General features: G+C 36.9%; 1 long non-coding RNA gene across 2 annotated transcripts in view; it reads left to right on the top strand.

Annotated features, from left to right (window-relative positions):
* LOC141571551 (uncharacterized) overlaps window positions 1–26,036 on the top strand; it is a 148,705-nt gene that overhangs the window by 118,220 nt on the left and 4,449 nt on the right. The window contains exon 4 of one of the 2 annotated variants that reach the window (XR_012496373.1): window positions 18,856–18,968. The exons of the other annotated variant lie outside the window; for it this stretch is intronic. This is a non-coding gene — a long non-coding RNA (uncharacterized LOC141571551). Of the gene's footprint in view, window positions 1–18,855; window positions 18,969–26,036 lie in introns of those variants that run through there. 2 annotated transcript variants of the gene reach the window in all.

The following is a 26,036-nucleotide window of genomic DNA, read 5'->3' as shown; positions in this document are numbered from 1 at the left end:
GCAAACAGTATTACACTTGTTTTCCATATCTGTTTCACATAGACTATACATTCCTTGAAAGCAGGAACTATAACTTTTATGTCTATAGAAGGACATACTTGTATTCCTGAGGAGTACAAGGCCTGGATAGTTTCAGCATAAATGAAGGAACGAACCAACAAACAAAACGGCCTACAACAAGGAATACGAAGCAAACTGTGACACCTCAGTTACATAGGATACTATCTAGCTACTTATAGTAAGAAGCATATGTGTATGTAAAACCAAGTGAATTCAGAAGGTAGAACATTAACTCATTTGTATTCCTATTACAATGATGCTACAATATATGTACAGATCACAATCAAGCCTAGCAGAGAATTTGGAGTTGTCAATAGTTTAGAAACTACTACCCAGTAAGGGATTTTTCTATAGATTTGCTCAATGTCAAAATAAATATTTTCTTACAGCTGAGAACCCAGAGGGTCCCCAGCTCTGGAAGCACCAGGATAAATAAATCGGCAGGTCTCAGGGTTTGAGCTCCTATTAAAATTGGCTCAGATTAAAAGATTTTCCTTTCCAGAGGGCACTGTTTGCTCTCATGATACCCATAGTCCCATGTAATAGAAACAGCATCTATTCAACACCAATTGAAGGGACCATCTAGCCATGACCTGGTTGGTTTGACCAGTAAAGACCAAAAGAATGTGTTTTCATTCCACCAGATAATCCCTGTTGTCTCTTTGCATTTTATGTTTAAAAAGAGGCTGTACTTAAGTGTTAGCCTAGTTCAAGAGCTATAATCTCACAGATGCATCTGACTCTCTCCTAAGACTATGTTTTCATCACGATCCTTCCCTAAAGCTCTTGGTGGCTCCAGATTGCCTAATCCAAATTCCTCAACTGTACAGACTCCTACAGCAGCTGATTGGAATCTGCCCTTCCAATCTTATCTTTCACTTATCTGTTCTGCTGTAATTGAATTTGCCTGTGGTCTTGTATTCATGCCTAATTCGAGCCATACTTTCTTTGTAAACTCCTCAGGTCTTCCCTACCGTAAGTGAGTTTTGGATCTCTCCTCCAAATTTCTCTGAATAGTATGTACCCTTTACATCTTTCTTCAGCTCTCACCATTTTTCTGGTTTGTATTGTTAATATCCTTTATATGTGTTCATTCGGTCTTCCCAAATAGACAATGTCATCATGGAAGGTGGAACAGAACAGCAAACTGGACTTCACAAGGTGGTTTGATGGACCATTGGGCAAGTAGAGAAACTCAATTATGTACACTCCTATAACCCAAATGGCATCTTACAATTTCCAGAAATAAGGGCTCTAGGAGACTGAATCATGCTAATCAAAAGCTCTCAGGGATGGTTTATAAGCCAGAATATCAACTTCTTATTTTGCAGTGGGAGTGGCATTTGTGTAGGCTGTTTTTTTTCTGATGAAAATTAAATTATAGATGAGAAAATTTCTAGTCAGCAGAGACAAGGGAAAAAGGGGGTTGGGGAAATTGGCTCTATAACCATGTATTAGTTTTTTATTGCTGCTGTAACAAATTACCACAAATTCAGTGGCTAACAGCAACACAAATTTACTATCTTATAGTTCTGTAGGTTAGAAGTCTGACACAGGTCTCACTGAACTAAAATCAAGATGTTGGCAGGGCTCAATTCCTTTTGGGAGAATCTAGGGGAGAATCAATTTCTTTGCCTTTCCTAGCTTCTCAAGGTAGCCACATTTCTTGGCTCGTGGCCCCCTTCCTCCATCTTAAAATCCAGCAAGTTCAGGTTGTTGATTTCCCCTTTCACTTCCCTCTCCCACTTTTAAAAACCCTTGTGATTACGTTGGGTGAACCCAACTGATTCAGGATAATCTCCTCAGTTTTGAGGTTTTTTTACTCACATCTGCAAAGTTTCTTTGCCATGTAAACTAACATATCTGCTTATCTAGGGATTAGGACATGAATCCTAGATAAGGATGCCCTTATTCTGCCCACCACAATCAAATTTCCGAAAAAATACTTTTTTGGAACTAATATATTAGGTATGAATTTTAACACATGTAAAATAAGGAAATATTACTTTTATTCTCAAATTTTGGCTCTCATCAGACTAAGGTGGTGGGAACTAACAATCATTGTGAAGGACGCCTTATGTGGTACCCATAACGCCACAAAAATCTTGATCTCAGGCCATGGGGCCTCCTAATGTACATGACACTCTGCTCCATGGGGTATGGGCATTTCTGCCCAAGCAGGACGCCTTGGGGTCCAGGCATCCTGGATACCTCAATCCACTCTGAGGTCTTGACCCCTCCCTATGCCCCCAAATTAGTAATGAAGTTCCTTGTACTCCAGGGCCCTCTCCTGTCTGGGAGAATCTGCTCTCTTCCCCACCCCAACTCCATTACTTCCGCTCGCTGGCAGGCACCTCTCTTTCTTCCCCTCCACCTCAGTGACCTTACATTTTTAACAAAACCCTGAAGAGCATTTGGCTTTAAACTGCTTTTAGCTTTCCCTCTTGCAAAAATACCCAGGAAAGGAATTACAAGACTTAGACACAAAGGACCTGTGAAGAGTGGGGTGGGGTGGCTCTGTGTGGAGGGAGGCTGAGAAATGTTGCAGTGAGCAACACACATTGCTACAATTAATAAATTAACGTCTTGAAAAACAATCCTTTTGCGTAAATATAGCCTACTATTTCATCTTTTCCTACTAGAATCTATTTCTATTTAGATCACTTCTTTCCTTTCAACTTCTTTATAAAAGTTTTGCAGAGACACTGGCAAATTCTAACACTTTCATGGTCTTTTTCATGTGTTTTTTTCCCCCTCTTCCTGCCCCCCACCTCCCAACTCTGGTTCAAACCACTGTTTCTCAGTCTAGTTGTGTAGAACACAGCTCCCTGGCCCATGCTGGTGTTATGAGCCTTGCGCCCCACCCCCCCAGCAGAGGCAGTTGGTTGCAGGTGGGCAGCTCACAGCAGCTCATGCCGAGCTCACGGCAGCCCAGCTCCAGGGAGAGCCATTGTTCACAATCTTAGCTGTAGAGGGTGCAGCTCACTAGCCCATGTGGGAATCGAACTGGCGACCTTGGTTAGGAGCATAGGGCTCCAACCACCTGAACCACCGGGCCGGCTCCCATGGTGTTTTTCTTAGGATCTTTATAAGCCCTGAAACTTCTGTTTACATTTGTCATTTATCCGTGAACGTATCTAATAATGCATTTTATCTTATGTTAACTAGTTTAACCTGGCAGCTCTCTTAAGAGATTTGGGGACACGTCCTCATCTATTAGTGAAATATTTATACAAGAAAGTTGGGATGCATTGTTCTGTCTGAAGATAACCAACCTTTATTTGTGTACATGTGTGTGTACATGTGTTGCACATTTATTTTATTTTTATAGTTTTTAAAATTGTGGTAAAATATACATAACATAAAATTTACTGCTTTAACAATTTTAAAGTGCACAAATCAGTGACATTAAGTACAATGCTATGCAACCATAATCACTATCTAATCCCAGAATTTTCCATTACCCCAAATGGAAACCTTATATCCATTAAGCAGTCACTTCCTAATTCCCCTTTACCAACCCCGTATTTGTAGAGTTTTATGTTAATTTTTTCACTTGATATAATATATTCATTAAAAATATAAAATACATGAGCAATATAGAAAATGTACAGATAAAAATCGCTTTCCCATCCTACCTTATCCGTTTCTCTGTAGTATGCTTCCAGAGTTTCTTTATACATACATAAATGAAATTTCCCTTATTTTTACATAGAATATGCCATTCCATAAACAGTTCTGTCCCTTGCTTTTCTTTTAAACTTAAAAATATATCTTTTTTTTAATTAAAGTTTATTGGGGTGACAATTGGTAGTAAAGTTACATAGATTTCAGGGGTACAATTCTGTAATACATTATCTATATCTCACATTGTGTGTTTACCACCCAGAGTCAGTTCTCTTTCCATCACGATATATTAGAAAAAAATATATCTTTTTTTTTTTTAATTTATTTTTTAAATTTATTGGGGTGAGAAATTGTTAGTAAAATTACATAGATTTCAGGTGTACAATTCTGTATTACATCATCTATAAATCCCATTGTGTGTTCACCACCCAGAGTCAGTTCTCCTTCCATCACCATATATTTGATCGAAAAAATATATCTTTATAAAGTTGTTACAGCAACTAATATGTAGGGTAACCATAAATCCTGCTTTGTTTGGGACAGTCCCTATTATGGCAGTTTTCCAGGTGTTTGAATAATAAATTGTATGATCATTATAGTTATATGGAGTTTGTAGCCCACTTTTTACCAAATATAAATTATAAACAATTTTGGAAGCTGGGTCCATAACTGACCAGTTAATAATATTTGTTGATTGATTTACTATGGGTCCCAGGTAATTTTTAAACAAAACTTTGAAAATGATTATGCTAGTAAAATAATATATATAATGATGCTTAGCCTGCTCCTGTTAATCTTGAAAATTTTAACTGGAATGTGTTATTTATCTGCGTCACAGAGAGGCTCAAGAAACTACAAATAAATTATCAATTATATTTGAACGTGTTACTTTAGTTTGGAAAGCAAGTTGGCTGTATCTATGACAGTATGAAATGCACATGCCCGATGATATTGGAATTCCTCTGCTAGAAAGTTATTCCATATGTACATTTACACAGATACTCAAATATCATTGTTGGATGGTGTTCATTATAACAGTTAATAGCAAAAACTGAAAACAACCTATACATCCATTAAGAGAGAACTGGTTAGGGACGTCCATATGGCTCAGTTGGTTAGAGCCTGACCTCTCAACAACAAGGTTGCCGGTTCAATTCCCGCATGGGATGGTGGGCTGTGCCCCCTGCAACTAAAGATTGAAAATGACAACTGGATTTGGAGCTGTGCTGTGCCCTCCACAACTAGATTGACAGCAACTTGGAGCTGATGGGCCCTGGAGAAACACACTGTTCCCGAATATTCCCCAATAAAAATTTTAAAAAAAGAAAATGAGAGAGAGAACTGGTTAAATAATTTAAGGTACTCAGTGAAATGCTGTGCACCCATTAAAAAGAGTGTGACATCAAGAAAATTAGAAGAAAAGCCACAGACTAGGAGAAAATATATGCAAAAGGCACATCCGATAAAGGATTGTTACCCAAAATATGCAAAGAATTCTTAAAATTCAACAATAAGAAAATGAACAATCTAATTTTTATTTTTTTCAAATTTTTGTTGGGGAAGGGGAACAGGACTTCATTGGGGAACAGTGTGTACTTCCGGGACTTTTCCAAGTCAAGTTGTTGTCCTTTCAATCTTCGTTGCGGAGAGTGCAGCTCAGCTCCAGGTCCAGTTGCCGTTGTTAGTTGCAGGGGGCACAACCCACCATCCTTGCAGGAGTTGAACTGGCAACCCTGTGATGAACAACCTAATTTTAAAAATGGGCCGAAGACCTAAACAGATACCTCATCAAAGAAGATATACAAATGGCAAGTAAGCATATGAAAAGATGTGCAACATCATATGTTGTTACAATGAGATACCACTACAATGAGACACCACAGCAATGAGATACCGCTACACACCTATTAGAATGGCCAAAATAAAAAACACTGACAATACTAAATGCTGTCAAGAATGTGGAGCAAAAGGAACTCTCATTCATTGCTCATGGGAATGCAAAAAGGTACAGGCACTTTGGAAGACAGTTTGGCAGTTTCTTACAAAACTAAACATTCTCTTACCATATGATTTAGCAATTATACTGGTTGGTATTTACCCAAATGAGTTGAAAACTTATGTCCTCACAAAAACTGGCACGTGGATGTTTATAGCAGCTTTACTCATAATTGCCAAAACTTGGAAGCAACCAAGATGCCCTTCAGTGGGTGAATGGATAAATAAACTGTGGTCCATCCAGACAGTGGAATATTCTTGAGTGATAAAAAGAAACAAGCTATCAGCCCATGAAAAGACATGGAGGAACCTTAAATGTACATTGCTAAATGAAAGAAGCCAATCTGAAAAGGCTCTATACTGAATGATTCCAACTATCTGACATTCTGGAAAAGGCAAAACTGGAGACAGTAAAAAAGATCTGTGGGAAGTATTTTTCTCAGTTTGTTGAGATGTTGTTTCTAGGAGTATCCTCTGCTTGGCTCAAATAAACTCTTGTTTAAAAAAAAAAAAATCTGTGGCTGCCAGGTGTTGGGGGAAAGGAAGGATGAATGGGCAGAGCACAGAGGATTTTTAGGGCAGTGAAACTGTTCTATATGATACTATAATTGTGAAAACATTGTGTTGTACATTTGCCAAAACCTATAGAATGTACATCAAGAGTGAGCCCTAATGTAAACTGTGGACTTGGGGGCAATAATAATGTGTCAATACAAGTTCACTGTTTGTAACAAATGTACTACCCTGGTATGAGATGTTAATAGTGGGAGAGGCTGTGTGCGTATGGGAACAGGGGCTACATGAGAACTCTCTGTACTTTCTGCTCAATTTTGTTGTGAACCTGAACCTGAACCTGAAACTGCTCTAGGAAATAAAGTTTATCAATTAAGAAAATAAATTGAGTGTGGCGTACTGCTAAGAGCCGTCTTATTCAAGCTATGTATAGTGTTAGGTGAAAGAAAGTTCAGCTATGCTCTGTGATCCTATTTTGTGTAGGAAAAAAAAAAGAAACATAGAGACATGGATATGTTTAAATATGCCCAGAACATTAAAGGAAGGACATAAAAAAGTTTGCTAACGGATTTCTTCTGGGGAATGGGAATCAGGAATGGGGAACTTTTATGTCCTTCAGTCTATAGATTAAAATTTTAATGTTAGCATGTAGTTCTTCTGGTTTTTCCATGATTACTTACTTTAATTAAGTAATAAATGGACGTGTTTCCTTTGTAAAATAGTCTAACAATTCAGATACAGAAGTGCTCTTGAGCTCCTTACACCCAGTCCCATCACCCTCCCAGGAAATAACCTCTGTTGGCATTTTATTTGTATCCTTCTTTTATGATTTTTAAAAGTATATGCAAACCCCTTTGAGCTGCTTGAATCTCTGTGTTTATTATTAGTTGTAAAAGTTCCCAGTGACCACAGAAATACTCCTTATGGGGAAAGGGAAGTTTTAAAATAGGGAAGTGGCATATTTGTCATAAACTAACCCAGCAGCAGGGAAAACCCCAGGCCTTTTTTAGATCTCTGAAAGCAGGAGAAGGAAGGCTTAGGGTGACTGGCCAGAGGCTGGAAGTGGACAAAGAAAGGAAGCTGGGAACAATAGGGTCACTCCACCTCTGCTCTTCTGGAGGTGGGGCCACTGCAGTAAATGTGCAGTTGACCTAATCAATGTAATTTAGGGATTAGAAAGTCACCAGTTAAAATTTTAAGTCATTACTTTGAATTCTGAGATAGGAGATGGTGAGAAGAGTGGGAAAATCTGTCAGTTGCTTCCTTAGTAACTGGGGTTACAAAGGGACACTGAACACGGTGCCACTTAAGTTATTTTGCTGCTTTACAATTGTTATAGGGATTAACAATACATGGATGTTATAGCATTTTTCATTAAGAAAATTGCTTTTTGTGTCGTTTTTAGATTAACAGGCTATTTTCCCCCAAATAATTTATTCTCCTGATCATTAAAAGGAAAAATATTACTGAATTTTAGCTCATTGAGGCCAGAAGATATATCTAGAAAGCTGGGAAATTCCTAGTCTGGGCCTCTGATTTAATGGGAAAAGCATGGGCCTGGGACTCCAGTCCTTACTAACCACTGTGTAATCTCTCACTTAATTGCTCAGTGCTTCATTTGTCTCATTTGTAAAATGAGACTGTTAGTGCAAATGATTTCTGTTGTCTTATGGCTCAAAAATCTATTAGTTGAACTTGGCTAGTTACTGTAAGACTGTCAGACTGAATCATACACTCAAAATGAAGTGGAGAGTTGGATCAATTGTATGGATAATTAAGGGAAAAAAATAATAAATTGGACATCAGTTAGATCTATTTCAGGCCAAATTGTTTGTTCTGTTTTATTTTTCTGGGACTATGAGACCAGAATCCTACCTGATGGATCAATGCAACTCGTTTGTTCTCAGCTCCATTTCACCTAGGTGGGCCCCTCAGAGATTCAAATGCTTACACCTAAAAATGCCAGGCATAGTTTTGCTCTATATGTGCTGGAAAAACAAAAATATTCTTTCAATCTCGTGCTAACCAGATCTCACACACAGTGTCTACCACCGTTTAACTAACCAGCCCTTCTCAAACTTTATGAGTCACCTGGGGACCTTTAAAAATGTAGATCCTGATTCAGCAGGGCTGGGGTGAGGCACATGAATCTGCATTTCTTTTTTTTTTTTCCCTTCTTCCGCCTTCCCCCACCCCCCACCCTGGTTCAAGAGTTGTTTCTTAGTCTGGTTGTGTAGGACACAGCTCCCTGGCCCATGCTGGTATTATGAGCCTTGCGCTACCCTCCAGCGGAGTCATCTGCTCACAGCAGCTCTCGCAGGCTGCCAGCTGCTCACGATGGCCACCCGATGCTCATGGCAGCACCCACCAACCTCCAGCTGCTCATGGTAGCCCAGCTCCAGGGAGAGCTGTTGTTCACAATCTTAACTGTAGAGGGCGCAGCCCCCTGGCCCATGTGGGAATCCAACTAATGACCTCCGTGTTGGGAGCAGGGCACTCCAACCACCTGAGCCACCCAGCCGGCCCCTGAACCTGCATTTCTAATAAGCTCCCAGGTGATGCTGTTGCTGCTTGTCTGTGTTCTATACTTGAACTAGCAAGGGGCTAAACTAGGAGCCCCTTGCCCGTCTTTCATAATCCTCTTTCTCAAATGCATGCTATTTTTGATGAAAAATAACTATTAAACTGATAAAACTAATACTGTTTTCAGATAATAGTTGTGAAATAAAGCCAGAATTAAGGTCATTCCTAAAATAAATATATTGGATCTGGATGTATAACACTGCTAAAAGGTTAGGAAACTTACGAGTATGTTCCTTTTTCTTTAAATCTATAAATAGATATCTTATACAGCAGCAAAGACTTATTAACATATATAAATTCCTTGTTCCAAAATAAAAGACTCAAGGCAGTAGCTTGTGAGGATTAATGAGATAACCTATGTGAAAACCCTTCGCGTCACGCCTAGTACTTACAAAATACCTAACCAAAAGATGTATAATCAAGTAAGGCAATAGATAGGAAGTGGCATTTCATAGAAGGGAAACCATGAATGGTCAATAAGCATTTGAAAAGATGCACAACCATTAGTAATCAGAGAACTTAAATTCAAACCACAGCGAGACACCACTTTATAACCTTCAGATAGGCAAAAAGTACAAAATAATCATATAATAGCACATGCTGGTGAGGATAAGTTATATACTGCTTGTGGAATTTCAGTTGGCACAGTAACTTTGGAAAATAATTAGGCATTACTCAAGAAAGCTGACGAATATAAATATCCAACTGTCTAGGAATTCAAATCATAGCTGCAAATCCTAGAGCAACTCTTGTTCTATGTATCAGTAGACATGCACAAGGAAGCTCATGGTATCACTGTTCATAAGAATAAAAAATGAAAAACAACCCAAATGCTTATGCATAATAGAATGGATAAGTAGTTTTATATCCATGTGATGGAATATTATATAACAGTGAAAATGAAGGAACTATAGTAACATATCATGGATGAATCTCAAAAACTTAACGTTGGGGGAAAGAAAGGGCAGAGAAGAATACACATAATATGAAAAACACAATGAAACCCCGAGTTATTTTACACCTGAAACTAATATTGTATGTTAGCTATATTTTGATAAAAAGCTTTAAAAATAAAAAATAAAACATGAATTAAGAACATATATATGTGTGTCATAAAAATGAAGGAAAATAAGGCAATGATAAATACAAAAATCAGGGTAATGATTATATTGGGGTAAGGAGGGGGATGTGACTGAGGTTGGGAACCATGAAGAATTTCAAATGTACTGACAATGACAACATGTACAAAATTAAAGTTATTATCCTCACTTACCAATCTACATCCCTTTCCTATTGTCCCAGGCTGGACACTTCATCATCATTTTTCACTCCAGCCTCTACCCACATCAGATCAGTTTCTTACGTTACCTGTCTCACCCAAAGACACCATTCATCCTGTCATCCACACCAGAAATGTGAAGGTCATCTTTGATTCCTCATCTCCACCTCAACTACCATATCAATTATCAAGTTCTCTCATCTAAACATTTCTCAGATCTCTGCTTTCATTTCCAATCCCATCGCCAAAATACAGAGGGTGCCAAAAAAAGGTATACACATTTTAAGATAACATTTCTGAAAATGTGTATGCACCCCCTGCATATGTTAAGTCCTAAATCTTGGGCCATTGGAATTACCTTCTAATTTTTCTTCCCATCTCTAATTCTTCCCCTCTATCCTCTTCTGCAGCCAATAATCTTCTTAAAATGAAATCCAAGTTCCAATAATTTTTTTAAAATGAAATCCCAAGTTCCTACCCTAGAAATCTTAAACAGCTTCCTATTGTTTTCAGGATAAAAAGCACACCCTTTGTAGAAGAAGGTATTTTAACATTATAATAATTAATATTTTTAACAAGCATTTAGCCAACACTTATTGTGGGTCAGGCCCCATTCAAAATGCTTTACATTTGTTAATTGTCCTCACAACAACCCTATTAGGCTGGCATTTTTATTATAATGTGTTTGGCCCATAGTGGGTGATCAATAAATGGCTGTCGAATGAATGTATTTCTCTTTTACAGTTGGGGAAACAAGACTTAGCATGTTAAGTCACCTAAGCTTTCGTAGCTAGTCAGTCAATAGTAAATTAGTTATACAGGGCAGTCTGATTCCAGGGCCTATAAATGTGATCCATCATACTTCAAGTCTTTAAAAGTGGCCCCTAACCTACATTTCTGGATTATCTCTGGATAGTTCCTAGTGCCTTTTTTTCTACCCTAATGACTATTCTCTGGATTTATGGAGCTAGTTCATACTTCCCCATTTTTATTCAGGCTCTTGGTTCTGGAATGCCTTTCTCTTTTCCCCTCTAGGTCAGGGTAGCTCTCCTCAATCTTCAATATCCAGCTTTCTATTCACGTGCCTCTGAGAAACCCTCCTTCACCCTGAGGCTGAATTACCCCCTCCCTCTCCTTTTTCTCCCACAGAACTTTATTCATCCTCTAATTACAGACACTCTAACACTATATTATCATTTATTTATGTGTCTGTATCTCCCTAGGTTGTGTTCTCTTGCAGGGCAGGGACTAGGTTTCATTCGTGTTTGTATCCTGGCATGTAATCAGAATTCAATAAATATTTGTTAAGTGAATGAATAAATGGCTGTCTTTGATTTGACTTTGCAAACGATACAGGAAATATTTCTTTGAAAGGACATTTCTTACAATCACCTTTCTGTAGAAGCTAACGGGATAAGATTAAATCTTGATTTGGCAAAGGCCCTTGGCAGGAAACTATTTCAATATCAGCAAGGTATCTTGCTTTCTGACACTACTTAATACAAGGGTGTCAAGGAATAGTTACAAAAAGAAATTGAAAATGCATTTAAAATAAATGGAAGGGGCTGAACAAATAAGTATGAATGGTTTGCTGGGGAATGAAAACCCATCTGGGGAATGAAAACTAGGGAATATAAAAGCCAAAAAACCCTCAAATATATATATTTTTTTCCTTGTGATTGAGAGGATGTGCTCCAACCAACTGAGCCATCGGGGAGCTCAGCTGCAGCTCAGCTCAAGGTGCCGTGTTCAACCTTAGTTGCAGGGGGCGGAGCCCACCATCCCTTGTGGGACTCGAGGAGTTGAACTGGCAACCTTGTGATTGAGAGCCCACTGGCCCATATGGGAATCGAACTGGCAGCCTTTGGAGTTAGGAGCACGGAGCTCTAACCACCTGAGCCACCGGGCCGGCCCCAAATATTTTCATTTGTCTTTTAAATTTTAGATGAGGAGTTGGGAATAGAGGGAAAAAAAAATTTACCGGGTACCCTGCCCGTGCTGTCTGTTTTTATGACTTCTAGCCTGAATGCCTTGTCAAAAACATGAAGGACATCAAGTCTCTTATTGTGGGTTATGTGTCATCTCTTCTTTGTCTATGAGATATAGATAACAGAAAGTTTAGTTCTTGAGCCCAGTCATTTAGTAGATTATTTGGATCCTTGGGTCTCTGGAAATTGTTAATTCCTGCCAACCTGACTTACTAACTACTAGCTTCAAGAGAGATGTATCTGACTCATCGACAGATCCAGCAGTTGGGCCATCGTGTTCATTGTTATGCTAGTATAATACATGACAGTTATTCCAATACTATTTTCAGTAACTTGGTTAAGTCTTTCCACCTTTTCCCTCCCTACCTTTCTCTGTTTAACCAAAAACATCAGGTGAAAAACTCTCAAAATAACATTCTCTTAATTCCATTCCACAAATATGACCCAAAGCACCAACTCCATGGTGATAAAAAAGCTTGAAAAGGACTACAGCTGACCCTTGGACCATGTGGGTGACCCCTATGCAATCAAAAATCCATATATAACTTTTGACTCACCAAAAACTTAACTACTAATAGCCCTACTGTTGACCAGAAGCCATATCGATAATATAAGCAGTCTATTAACAACATATTTTGTATGTTTATGTATTATGTACTGTATCCTTACAATCACGTAAACTAGAGAATAGAAAATGTTATTAAGAAAATCATAAGGAAGAGAAAATAGATTTACTTTATTTATTGAAAAAAATCAGCAGAGGCAGCGGGTTAGCTCAGTTGGTTAGAGCGCAGTACTTTTAATAAGATTGCTGGTTCCATCCCCACATGGGCACTGTGAGCTGCGCTCTTCACAACTAGATTGAAACAACTACTTGATTTGGAGCTGATGGGTTCTGGAAAAACACACTTAAAATAAATAAAAGTTTAAAAAGAGAGGAAAAAAAAAAGGAAAAAATCAGTATATAAATGGACCCTTGCAGTTCAAACCAGTGTTGTTCAAGGGTCAACTGTATATGCATAGAGGTTTCTTCTAGCTATTTGTCACTGCTTCTTCAGTAAACTTAAGCTCTTGCCAAAAGGAGCCAGGATGAGAAGAACGTTTGGGTCCATGGGCACAGGAGCATCACAAAAGTGCCTATAAATACACAGACAGGAGACTTCATGCAGATTCGATCAAATTGTTGTTATAACTGATTGTGTTAAAGACTAGTGAGCCAGTGAGATTCAAAATTCAGAGGGAGAGGATGATCAGTAGTGCAAAACCCAAGAAAATGGGGGTGGTGTGTGTGATCTACAGCTTAGGGGGAAAAAATAGCCTTAATAGGTGGAAAGGAGGGGTGTTATTTTGAAGGCAGGAAGTCGGAGGAGTTCCTTTTAAAGCCTTCTGTTTTCCCAAAAGAAGGAGGTGAGGTCATTCTTGGAGGGTGAGGTGGGAGGGTCAGAGAATTGTGGAGGTTTAAAAAGGCTGTTGTGGATACTAGGAAATATTAACTTTCGCCTGACATCCCTGAGGACCCCTTTGCAAGTGGAACCACAGAAGGCAAGGGAATATGGGGTCAAAGTAAAGGTCCAAGAACTGAATTACAAGCTGGAGAAGGAGGGAATGAAGGCTGAAGGAGCTCAGTGCAAAGGGAGAAAGAAAGAGAAGAGGTCAAAGAACCTGGGTCTGCGGAGCAACTGAGGAAAGGGCAGGATGGGATGGAAAATTTGGTCAGACAATGGGTGTCCAAATGATCATTTTAAGTGTAAGAAACAGTATCAACTTGAAACAAAATTAAATGTACTGCAATTTTGGGCATTGGTTTTATTTGTGGCATTGGTTTTATTTTATTATAAATAAAGTTCAAAAATTTTGAATTAAATTTTATACAGACCTACCTGCTTGGATCTAGAATGGATGAGCTAGAGCCTCATCTACCCTCTGCCAGTTTTACGCCCCCCCCCCCATGGAAACCCCTGGGGTGCTTTCATTATCTCCTTGGGATCCTCAGAACACAGTTTAAATATCACCACTATCCAAGTTTTGAGAATGAAAAAAATTTTATATCAAATGAACACAATTCTGGCCTTGTTTGACAAGATACTGTGTCACATATTTACTGTCAAAGTCATGATATCATCTCCAGAGCACATTTCTATATTTCCCGTATTTTTCATGGTGGACATGTATTACATTTATAATGTATTTTAACTGGAGTCAGAAATGCAGTTGATTCTGGATTCAGTTCAATAATGCATCAAGACCCACCCAAGGAGCTAACACTTGAGAAATCCCAAGAACAGGTCTCCCTAGCTGTGGGAAAGAAGCAGATAGAGCTAATTTTTTGTATTTTTAGGGCTAACTTAAGTTTTCTATCTGTCTTGTTTGCTTATTTAATGTTTGTTAGAAAGTAAGGCTAGATATCTATCTCCTATATTCCAAATGCTAAAATATGTTCCATATAGATTAAAGAGTTAGATATAAAAAGTTACAACATATAATTAGAAGAAAATGTAAGAAAAAAATTTATATAAACTTACAGTCAGAAAGGCCTAAGCAACTTGGGAAAGTCAGAAGCCCCAAAAGGAAAATATGGTTATATACGTCTACACAAAAGACAAACAATGACAAGGCACAAAAACCATAATCAAAATCAAGACTGCTAAAAATATCTGCAACACGAAGAGTTAATATCATTACAAACTGATAAGAAAAAGACAAGCAAACCAAGAGAGCAAGGGGGGCAAAGAATATGAATGGGCAATCCACAGAAGAGGAATTCGAGTAGCCAACAAATACACGAAAATAGTAACCAGGAAAATAAAAATTAAAGTAACTATCAAACAGCATCCTGTGCTGGAAAGAAAACTGTAGAAATAAATTTATAGTGTGTGTGTGTGTGTGTGTGTGTGTGTGTGTGTGTGTGTTACTACAGCCTTTTTGAACAATAATCTAGTAATATCTATAGAATTTTAAAAAATAATTAAAATACAAATAAACATGCACTTTATCTTTTTATTTTTTACTTAAAAAATTTTCAAATGTACAGAAACATTGCAAGAATAGTACAATGCTCTGGGTGATGAACACACAATGGGATTTATAGATGATGTAATACAGAATTGTACACCTGAAATCTGAAATTTTACTAACAATTGTCACCCCAATAAATTTAATAAAATAATAAAAAAAGATATTTAAAAAAAAGAATAGTACAATGAACAAACATATACCTTTCACCTAGAGTCACCAATTGTCGACATCTTATTATATTTACTTTCTCTTTCTGTCTCTCTCTGTATATATATATATATATATATATATATATATATATATATACATATATATACATATATAATAAATATTTTTATGTGAACGAGTCAAAAATGTTTAAATAAAAACATTCTACACTTGAAATCTAAGTGTGTCAGTATCAAACAAAAAATTAAAAATTGAATCAAGCTGTGAATGAAACAAGCCATTAAGACACATAGTTGCATTTTGGCAATGGCAACAAAATCCTATGAGGGCAGGGAGTTTGACTTATCCCTAACTATGTCTCCAGTGCCTAGAACACTGCCTAGCATTAGAAGTCACTTATTAAATATTTCTTGAGTGAGTGAATTGAATGAATGAATAAATATGAAATTATTTGCACTCTTATATCAACCTCTATTTTTCATTCAGTTGAACATCTAACTCAGGTGTCTCCAGCTGAGCTGAACAGAATTTCACTTAGAAATGTGTTCTGAAGTGAAAACTATGAATTCCTACATGATAATTGGTGCTTTACAAAAATAGTAATTGATGTTCTAAGTTTGTTCATTCATCATTTATTCAGTCCTCACTCTTCTCAAAACATTTATTGAGCACAATTCCATCATCCTTCTCAAAATGTTTATTGAGCACAATTCTATTCCAAGAAAGATATTTTCTTTTTTTTTTTTTTTTTTTTTTTAAAGATTTTATTGGGGAAGGGGAACAGGACTTTATTGGGGAACAGTGTGCACTTTCAGGACTTTTCTCCAAGTCAAGTTGTTGTCCTTTCTTAGTTGTGGAGGGTTCTGTTCAGCTTCAAGTTGTTGTTCTTTCAGTCTTAGTTGTGGAGGGTGCAGCTCAGCTCCAGGTCCAGTTGCCGTTGCTAGTTGCAGGGGGCACAGCCCACCATCTCTTGCGGGAGTCGAACCGGCAACCTTGTGGTTGAGAGGACATACTCCAACCAACAGAGCCATCTGGGAGCTCAGCGGCAGCTCAGCTCAAGGTGCCATGTTCAATTTTAGTTGCAGGGGGCGCTGCCCACCATCCCTTGCGGGACTCGAGGAATTGAACTGGCAACCTTGTGGTTGAGAGCCCGCGCTCCAACCAACAACTGAGCCATCCGGGAGGCAGCTCAGCTCAAGGTGCTGTGTTCAATCTTAGTTGCAGGGGGCAGAGCCCACCATCCCTTGCGGGACTCGAGGAATTGAACTGGCAACCTTGTGGTTGAGAGCCCGCGCTCCAACCAACAACTGAGCCATCCGGGAGGCAGCTCAGCTCAAGGTGCTGTGTTCAATCTTAGTTGCAGGGGGCAGAGCCCACCATCCCTTGCGGGACTCGAGGAATTGAACTGGCAACCTTGTGGTTGGGAGCCCACTGGCCCATGTGGGAATCGAACCGGCAGCCTTCGGAGTTAGGAGCACGGAGCTCTAACCGCCTGAGCCACCGGGCCAGCCAGAAAGATATTTTCTATGTCCCTGAATTAGAACAACAAACAACACAGCAGTAAGGTGGGAGAGCAGACAAATAAACAGCTAAAATTCTCTGATGGATTTAACATAACTAAAAGGTATTATGAACACTAAGAGGTGGAGAAACTAAACCAGCTTGGTCAATCAGGAAAGTCTACTCAAGGGAGGTAATACTCAGGTTGCCTTATAAGGATGAATTGGAATTCAGCAGATGAATGGCATTCCAATCATAGGAAGCAGCGTTCATTCATTTATACATTCCGTCCAACATGTACAGTGCTTACTGTGTGCCAGTCAATAGGCTCTGGAAATGTACTACGTAGTCAAGAAGACAGAAAAGGCTGTGCTGTCCTGTAGGGAGAGATAACAAAGAAGTAAAGAAATAAATGTATAAATGACAAGAAGGATAAGGAATGAGAGAGGATCGGAGGTGGTGTGTGCCATTTTAGATAAGATGGTCAGGGAAAGGACTCACAAAGGAGATGACATTTGAGCAGAGACCTGAGTGAAGTAAGGGAGGAACTGTGGAAGGAAGAGCAACAAGTGCAAAGGCCCTGAGGTGGCCTTTGGAGCTAAAAATGAGAGCGTGAGCCAGCAATGCAGCAGGAGATTAAATCAGAGAGATACAGGGGGAGATCGTGTAGAGCCTATCATTCATCAGCCTGTGACTTTGAAGATCACCAAGGAAATGAATGTAGAATTAGAAAAGAAGCCTTGGAAGTGAGCTGGGAAATACCAATATTTAGAGGTCTGGAAAAAGAGAAACATCCAGAAAAGGAAACTAAAATAGGAGGAAAACCAGGCATGAATGATGTTCTAGAAATCTAGTGGGTAAATGGTTTAAGATAAAGAAGTTATTTATTGTGCCCAAATATAAGGAGAGAGAAAGCCCAGAATATTACTCAGGGAGCAGTGAGTAGCTCAGGATAGAGAGAGCAGAATCTGGGTAGGGTAATGGCAGGAGAGAGGGTGGTCACAAAACTTTTTCAGTCATATATCTTAACAGCAATATTGACAAGAAGGCCTTAAACATAATATGAGGCAAATGTAGAGCACTTTATCTTTTTAAAGTCACTTTCACGTACACCAGCTCAGTTGTCCTTCTAAGCGATGGGATGTAGGACAGCCTTAATTCATAGATAAGAAATCTGGGGCTTAAAGGCGCAGACATGACCTCTTAAAAGACATAACACTGACCAACGACACAGTTAGGCCACGTTTTCTCTGATTCTACCTCCAGTGCTCTGTCTGCTACTTCTGCCGGCCTCCTCTTAATGTAAGGAATTACAACATTCAAAGTAGGCATAAATCTGATGAACAATTTAGTATTCTGTTCTTTTTTTTCTCATAAAAGTTTGCTTTAAAAAATTCCACAGTTAAGAATCAACCTGTAAGCTTTCTGATATGAGTAAAAATAAAAGAGATGAAACTGTCACCGTGAGGCTTTATTCAAAGGGACTGTGATCAAAACCTAACAGATTCAGCAGCTGGAGAATTCTGTTTCTCTGATGTGATGGAGGTTAAGACATTACTTTTCAATGGGTCTCTTATCATTTACTGAGTTATTGAATGTTTTAGTAGTCAGATACTGTTTTTACAGGCTTAAAAATATGAATTTGATGTTCCTAAATATTTCCCCATTTATTAAAATTTCCATCCCACAACTGAATAAATATACTCAGATATCTTTTTCATTTTTGATTTTAACTCATGTCCAAACCCACACCTGAGGTACTTAACAAAACTATGAGTATATTAGTGATGGGTTGGAGCTACTATTTCAGTTTTGTAAATGACTTCCTGCATATTCTGATGGGAAGAGAGGAGTGGCATGGGTGTGTGAGGAATATGTGTAGAAATTAAAAATAAATGAATGTTGCTGATAAATTGATTTTAAGTTTACTTGGATAGTTTATATATAGTTTACATAATAGTTTAAATTTACTAGCTTATTCTATTTTTCTTTTCTTGACAACTTTTATTCAATTCTATTGGTTGAACTGCCTGCTGTTTTTAATAACTTTCACATGCCTGAGAATCTACTTCTACACTGTCCCAAATATCCTAATTTATAGGACTTATCGTGTCCATTTTTACTCAGGGTGAACAGTAGGAGATTAATAAATGCATTTTTAAGGAAGATAGATCATCAATGCCTGAAATAGGAATGAGAAGAAAGAGTAGATAATATATTATTTCAACTGAATAAACAAGGTAAGAAATAATTTTATGCATAACCACAGATGATTAAAAATTCAAAATATCCCATTTATTTTGTTCTTTAAATTAGAAAAGGATTTATAATTGTAAAAGACTCCAAACAATGCAGAAACATAGAAAGTAAAGCAAATGAATTACATGAGAGAGGCTTTCTGACATTCCATAGTGGAGTTTCAAATATGCATTATTACAGTATTTTTTGCCTGTATTCTTTTTTTGCTTTTTACAAGTTGGCAATTAGTTATCCTAATTACAAATTGTTAAGATCACAGATTCTGCAGCCAGGTTGCCTGGGTTTAAGTCCCGCTTTGCTACTTCCTAGTTGTATGTATGACCTTGAACAAGTTACTTACTCTCCTTGTGCCTCAGTTTCCTCATCGGTTAAGTAGTATCTATCTCATACGATTGAAACAAGGATTAATTAAATTGACATACATGAGGAATTTAGAAGAGTGCCAGGCAGAGAGTATATATTACATAAGCATTAGTTCTTATTAGAATTATAATTTCTTTTCCCTGTTATGTTGGCTCCCTCTTGTTATAATATATCATCTTCTTATTTATGGGGCTATTGATTCATCTGTTTAATTTTGCACTTATACTACACTTTTAAACAATTTTTATTAGTTTCTCGTGTATACACACTTTTTAAATAATTGTTGCTTTAAAATATATGTTAACATCAGAGTGAAATCTATCCTCATGACTCTCCTTTTTAGAATTAAATTATGTATATGTGTATATCCATGATTTTTAATTTTTATACATAAATTTAATACTTTCTCAAATTTAAAATTATTTTGTCTTGTTTTAATGGCATTAAGCTAATAAAATAATTTGATAAGTGACCTATTTCAAATATGTAATTTCCTCATCCAGTAACCTGGTCTGTGTTTCCATTTATTCAAGTCCTCTTTTATTAAAAGACCTATATGAAGAAAAATATAAAACTTTAGAGGACTTCAGTAAAGTTTTATATTTTTCTTCATGTAAGTCACACTCTTTCCATGTCAAAATTACTTCTAGGTACTTTATATTTTTTGTAGTTATTATGAACAAAGACTCTCTTTCATCATATTTTCTTATTCCTAATAAATAGAAATGGTCTTAATGTGCGTATATAATCTCATCTCTTCTTCTTGGATCCAGCACTGTTTTCCATTTCCTTTGTCTGGAGATATTCAATTAACTTTATTAATTTCAGTCAGTTTTTAAAGTTATCTAGCTATATAACCATGTTCAAATAATGATAATTTGCCTTCTCTGTTTGAATATTTTTATATTAGGCTGGTGCAAAAGTAATTGCGGTTTTTGCAATTATTTTTAACCTTTTAAGCTGCAATTACTTTTGCACCAACCTAATATCATATCTAATAAATATTTTGTTGCATTGCCTAGAACTTCTAACAATATTATAGGAAAGTGGCTGCAACTTATAAGCAGAAGTGAATCTTCCTCATATAGAAAAAGCTCCTACCAAATGCAGAGAAAAAGACCTACAGGAGAAAAATGGACAGAAAATGTGAATAAATAGTTCAGAGAGAAGGAAATACAAAGTGTTAAACATTAAAAAAAATTGCTCAGCCTCAGTTATAATCACAAAAATGCTGTGGTGCTGTTTTTCACCCCTTAGATTGGCAAATCACTGGAAGTTTGTTAACACTATATGTTGAGAGGCTGTGGGAAAACAGGTACTCTCATTCACTGCTGATGGGAATGTAAATTTATTTATCCTTATAGAGGACAATTTGGCAATATTTATCAAAATTACAAATGCATATAGCCTTTGACTCAGCAATACCACTCCTAGGAATTTTCCTAGGATATACTTGCACATGTGTTGATTGACCTATGTACAAGATTATTCATTGCAGCATTGTTTGTAATAGCAAAAAATTGGAAACAATCCAAATGTCAATCAATAAGGAGCTGGTTAAATAAATTGTAATATGTATATCCATAAAATGGAATACTATGCTGTCAAAAAAGAATAATGAGCTAATGATACAGAAAGATCTTCAAAATCATTAACTGAAAAAAACAAGGTGCAGAACAGTGAGTATGGTATGGGTATGCTGCTACCTTTTGTGGGGGAAAAAGGGGGCAAAATAAGAACATATATTTTTATTTGCATACTCATAAAGAAATTCTGGAAATATGCACAAAGTACTTATAACAGGAATTGCTTTTAATAGTCTGGCTGTGAGCCAAAGGGAGATAAGAATGGGAAAATTTAACTGAACCTGCTTATTTTTTTAAATGTTTGAACGATGAGAATGCATTTTCTAATGGGGGAGCAACCACGGGAAGAAACATGTAAATGAGTTACATACTCAACATTTAAAATTTTTAAATTAATTTTTAATTTGGCCATTTTGGGCCCCTTTTAAGTTGCTAACAGGGCATGGTGAAGTGGCTGGACATATTCACAGGGATTCATTGTGTCCGCTGTTGTGTATCCGTAGCTTTCTCCTTTGGAGCCAGAAGACCTATGGTAGATAAACTGGATTGCAATACTGACTGTGGCCTTAGGCAAGATCCTTAACCACCACATCGGTTGTCATGAGGATTGAATAAGGGAGATAATATTGTACCGGTTTTAGTTCAGAACCTGCCATGTGCCAAGTGAAAATGCTTGTTTTCATGTTTTCTGACAGTTAGTACTTATTCCTCCCTCCTCCCAAGGCATCTGGTACCCACCTCCCTTCAAAGCTCCTAGACTCTGTGGTAGCAGTTTTTTTGCAAGTCTGATCCCTTGAAAGCAGACACCCTGTCTTACTCAGCTGTGTCCCCACAGTGCCCAACACATTGCTTGGCATACAGTAGGCTGTAGTGGGTACACAATAAATGTGTACTCCTTCATTCAACAAAGATCTACTGTTTGGCCAGGTACTCTGCTTGCTGCTGAGCATTGAAGAGACATGTCCTGTTGACAGCCGAGCAGAAGAGACAGACATATAAAGATACTTGATTGCAGTGGTTTGAGTGTGAAGAAGGAATGTTATCTAAAGTATAATGAGATCTTGCAGGGAGGGGCTAATCTGGGAGTCTCCCTTAGGAACTGACTTTTAAATAGAGAACTGAAGATCAATTGAATTACTTTTACCAAGATTACGGGAAAGTGTTGCAGCTAGTAGGAACCTTCCAGAAAGAAAGGGTTTTTGCCCTTGGGAGCCAAATGGCCTGCAGACTTTTTTTTTTTTTTTTTTTTTTTTTACTTTGTTTTTCCAGGACCCATCAGCTCCAAGTCAAGTAGTTGTTTCAATCTAGTTGTGGAGGGTGCAGCTCATAGTGGCCCATGTGGGGATGGAACCAGCAATCTTACTAAAAATACCGCGCTCTAACCAACTGAGCTAACTAGCCACCCCAACCTGCAGACTCTTAGGAAGTGAGGAATAGAGAAACCTCTGCAGCAGCCCTGCAGGTGGACTTGATGAAACTCAACACTTGTGTAGTTGATACTTGTGAGGGGGGTGGTGAAAAAGGTGAAGGGATTAAGATGTGCAAATTGCCAGTTATAAAAATAGTCACGGGTATGTAAAGTAGTATCGCATAGGGAATACAGTCAATAATATTGTAATAACTGTATGGTGTCAGATGGGTGCTAGAGTTATCGGGTTTATCACTTGGTAAATTATACATGTGTCTAATCACTGTTATATACCTGAAACTAATATAATATTGTATATCCACTGTAATTCAAAAACAAAAAATTATTTTAAAAAACAATAATGGGTCTCCATTGGAGGATTTTAGGCCGGGGATAGAATTGATTAGATTTGCATTTCTTAAAATCTTTCTGGCTGCTCTTGAAAGTTAGGAGGATATTATAATTGTTGAGGATAATCTGTGACTGAGTGTTAAATGAATGAATAGATAACCCCAAACAACAATTCATCACTAATTATATTCAAATAGACTCTAATATAAATGTACTTGGTTTGCACATTCTGTTATGTTTCGCTGAGAGCATATCCTCTTTACTTTAGATCTTCACAGATATTTACTTTAGATCTTCACAGATCTCTTCAAGCTACAGATTATTAACCATTTTTATGGTGGTTCCCTCTACAAATAGGTCCTATTACCTGTTGATACAACCTTGCAGTAGAGGGTAAACAAATCTTGAAACTCTGGAGAGACCTCTCCATCTGCCCACACATGGTGGGCCACACAGTCTTCATTCTACCTGACCCAACTTCCCAATACCACTCACTACCTGCTACCACATGACATAGTCTACTTAGGAGAAGCCTCAAAGAACTTTACAAGAAAAATAAGCAAGTGTGTAATTTTGGCAGAGGGTCAAAATCAAATATGGAAACTGAGAAATATCAGTTTCTATATTAATTTCTGTGATTTTTACAGTATTCTTTGGCTGCATTAATCATCTAGAAATCAGATAGTTCAGATAGTGGTACTCTTGGAATTGTAATGTCATTAGGGAGTTTCTATTGTAATAATAGCTATCTAGTTAGTATATTTGGCCAAAGATAATAGAATTCAAATGATGTAACAACAGATTCTGTTTGTCTTACCAAAATAAAAATAACAACACTAATGCACAACTTACACAACTTAAAATTCTGGAATTACTTTTATTCTGTTCGTCTTATAAAGAATTTGACATTATTGCTGATATAGACGCTAAGTAATAAAATTCTGAATGTCTGTTCAGAAGGTTTTGACTTTAGGGGGAAGTATCTTTTTTTTTGTCTTCCTGAGACATTCTAAAAAAAGAGGAAAAAGTCATTGTTTGATAATATAATTAGTGCTGTAGATATCAAATGAAGTGCTTCAAGCTGTGTGAATCTGAATGAGTAAAAATTGTAAAGACAACGATCAAGATTTTAAATGTCTCATTCAAACACATTTCCTCACCTGAGGGAGAGACTGTAAACATCTGAAAATAAATCTCAAATGCTGGAATCTCCTTTCAGAATGACTTGATGAGGTTGATAACCACCCTCTGTAACAAAATTATTCTTTGACTCTGAGTAGTAGCTATTTAGTAATTATTTAGAAGTTGAATACTTTTTTTGTTTGTTTTTAAACCTAGGGAAACACTATTTTGATGAAGTGACAACCATTATATCTCACTAATATATAAAAGCCAATTTGTCATGGTTATAATTTATCAATCAAATAAAAGGTGAGTCATGAGAGCAGTGTGTCTTTGGAATGCCTGAGAATGCCTCGTACCATGAACTGTACACAGGCATTCAGAAAACATGTGGTGAGTGATCAATAATAATAATGATGATAATAATAGGTACTCGTATGGAGAGCTTATTTTGATAGATACAAGCTTTACAAATATTACATGTATTACTACCAGTTCTCACAATGACCCTAGGAAGTATGTCCTGTTGTCCTCTTTTTAAAGATGTTGAAGCTGGGTCACAGAGGATGGGGAACTTGCACAAAATCACAGAGCTAGGAGGTAGTGGACCTAGGATTCGAAATTAGACATCTGCACCTAGAATCTTAAATATGGGCTGACTAAATCTGAGGTTTTCAAGCAGCAGGCCATAGCCCATCACTTTAATGGGTCTTCTAAAAAATAAATTGAATGGAATGGAACAGAAAATATCAGAGTGCATCACAGTAAAGGTAAATGTTTCATAGAACTACTGTCTTTGAGCCCACTAACCTGAAATATGGTTGATATTTTATTTATCAAAGGTAACAACATTGAAGGGATTAGTCCGTAAGGTCTCTTTACCAAATAATTAAATTGTAAGAAATTTGAGAAAGACCATTTAAATTTTATCTATCATTTAAAACTTGACCAACTAAAAGTTGAAGGAAAAAAACCCTTAGAATTAGTAGACAAAAATTTAAGACCACAAAATTAATAATTTGAGATCTCATATGATGAAGCGTTTATTTTTCAGTTAAAATAAAAATTTGAACACGATAGTTCAAACTATTCCCATCTTTGGTCCTTTTCATGCTTTTCAATATTTTCAAGCAAGTAAAGTTGGAATGATACATTTTTCGGTTCAAATTTGCGGGTAAAATATGATATTGTGATATTTTCCCTTTATGGAAAACTGATTGTTAGTTTCATATCTGTGAATCAGGCTTTATAATGTGCTTTTTCATTTGATACTGTGTGGTCGATTGTTTCCAGGATTTAAAAAATAATCTATGCATCTCAGTTTATCACAAAGAGTTATGCAAATGGAAAAGATGAATTAACCTTTGTGACTTTGTTTCTTATTTGTGTGTATGATTAATTATAACCTTGTTTGAAAATGTTTTTGATAGGATATTGAACTTTGAAATTTAAACTTTTGTCATCACTTCTTTGTGCAAATAATTAAATGTTGAAGAATGAATTAAAACTTTCATTATATAGGCTAAATGTGTTTATTATGTTAAGTGTTAAGATTATTGCTGATATCCAGTATTGGGCTATTGATTAACTATAATGACCTCCTCCACTGGCTCCAACACATGTTTTTGTGGGTTGGTTTGCCCTGTAACTTCATGAATCATAGTTCAATATTTTATGTGTTACAAGAAGATTTCCATAGGGAATCTGAAAAGTATACAGGGTTTTTCTCTATGGAAAGCACAGAACATTGTTTCTGACATTTCTGACATTCTAAGTGACAAGATTTTTCCAAATAGATGTAGCATGTAATAGCATACACTATCCTTTTACATTGCTTTGGACAAGAGTTCTCTATGTGATATGATTCTATGTGGCTGGTTGTACAGACTTTTATCTTTGTACAGGTTGTATAAAATGAAATCCTTTTAAGCATTTGATTTAAAATAAGAGTCTCCTAGGGAATATAGTCAATAATATTGTAATAACTATGTACAGTGTCAGATGGGTAATAGACTTATTGGGGTTATCACTTTGGGAGGTCTATAAATGTCTAGTCACTATTTTGTATGCCTGAAACTAATAAAATATTTATATATTTTATTATATATATATACATATTCATATATATATGAGTATCCTTGGAAGGGTATATATATATATATATATATATATATATATATATATATATATATATATATGTACAAAAAGAGTATCCTTCC

The sequence above is a fragment of the Rhinolophus sinicus genome, linkage group LG05 (assembly GCF_036562045.2).
Source record: "Rhinolophus sinicus isolate RSC01 linkage group LG05, ASM3656204v1, whole genome shotgun sequence".
Lineage (NCBI taxonomy): Eukaryota > Metazoa > Chordata > Mammalia > Chiroptera > Rhinolophidae > Rhinolophus > Rhinolophus sinicus.
Note: the sequence above shows the minus strand (reverse complement) of the source record. Positions and strands in the feature narration are given on the sequence as shown.